This window comes from Pongo pygmaeus, chromosome X, assembly GCF_028885625.2.
Source record: "Pongo pygmaeus isolate AG05252 chromosome X, NHGRI_mPonPyg2-v2.0_pri, whole genome shotgun sequence".
Classification (NCBI taxonomy): domain Eukaryota; kingdom Metazoa; phylum Chordata; class Mammalia; order Primates; family Hominidae; genus Pongo; species Pongo pygmaeus.
In genome coordinates, this window is record NC_072396.2 from 117,253,665 (window position 1) to 117,254,803 (window position 1,139).

Sequence of the window (1,139 nt, forward strand, 5' to 3'; positions counted from 1 at the left end):
TAGTAGAGACGGGGTTTCATCATGTTGGCCAGGCTGGTCTCAAACTCCTGATCTCAAATGATTCACCTGCCTCGGCCTCCCAAAGTTTCTGGATGACAGTTGTGAGCCACCGTGCACGGCCTACCAAACCGTTTTCTATAGTGGGTGCACTATTTTCACATTCTCACCAGCAGTGTAATAGGGTTCTAATTTCTCCACATCCTCAGCAACACTTATTTTCGATTTTTTTTGTTTATAACCATTGCAGTGGGTATCATGTAGTATTTCATTGTGGTTTTGATTTGCATTTCTTTAATAACTAGTGATGTTGAGTATTTTTTAATGTGCTTATTACTGGTATATCTTCTTTGGATAAATATTTATTCAAGTCCTTTGCCATTTTTGAATTGGGTTGTTTGGGCACCTTTTAGAAATGTTATTTTTTCTCTTCTTTTTTCATGTTAGATAGGTAATGTGCCTACCTTCTACTCCTAACAAGGTTTGAGGGAGGCACCTCTCACATATATGTGTGAAAAACCAATCATCGCACTTACGAACCACAAAAGGATTTAGTCAGTTCCAGCAATGGAGCAGTGTAAATTATTCTCAACAAGAAAAATCAAACAAATTTTTAAAATTAGAAACAAACTTGAAGATACATTTTCTAGGAACTATGGAGAATAAATTATATATCCTAAGCGAAGAGGAAGAAACAGAGAAAAATAAAAGAACCAGAAAGCTTCAGGGAGATGAAGAGACCATAAGAGATGCTATTCTTTTAGTTGGGATAACTAGGCTGCCATGGCTATATCGTGTTTGACTAAATGACTGTTGGGCGAGGGGTGTGGGACAAGACTGTAAATTGAGGATAAAAGAAAATCAGGAAGAACTATTAAGTCCAAGTGATAATAGATACAAAGATTAGCATTCTAATGAAACATTGGTATTTGGTTAGAGTGAGATATGTTGTGCAAATAAAATTGCATCCTGGAGTTCACTTGTTTGGCATTTGTTCTAAAGTATTTTCAGGCCAGGTGTGGTAACTCACGCCTGTAATCCCACCACTTTGGGAGGCCGAGGCCGGCAGATCACCTGAGGTAGGACGTTCGAGACCAGCCTGGCCAAGAGGGTGAAACCCTGTCTTTACTAAAAATACAATA

At 38.5% G+C, this 1,139-nt stretch overlaps 1 pseudogene; it reads right to left on the bottom strand.

Moving 5' to 3' along the window:
• Positions 1 to 438: 438 nt before the first annotated feature.
• LOC129025582 (small nucleolar RNA U13) lies at positions 439 to 548 on the bottom strand (annotated as a pseudogene).
• Positions 549 to 1,139: the final 591 nt, after the last annotated feature.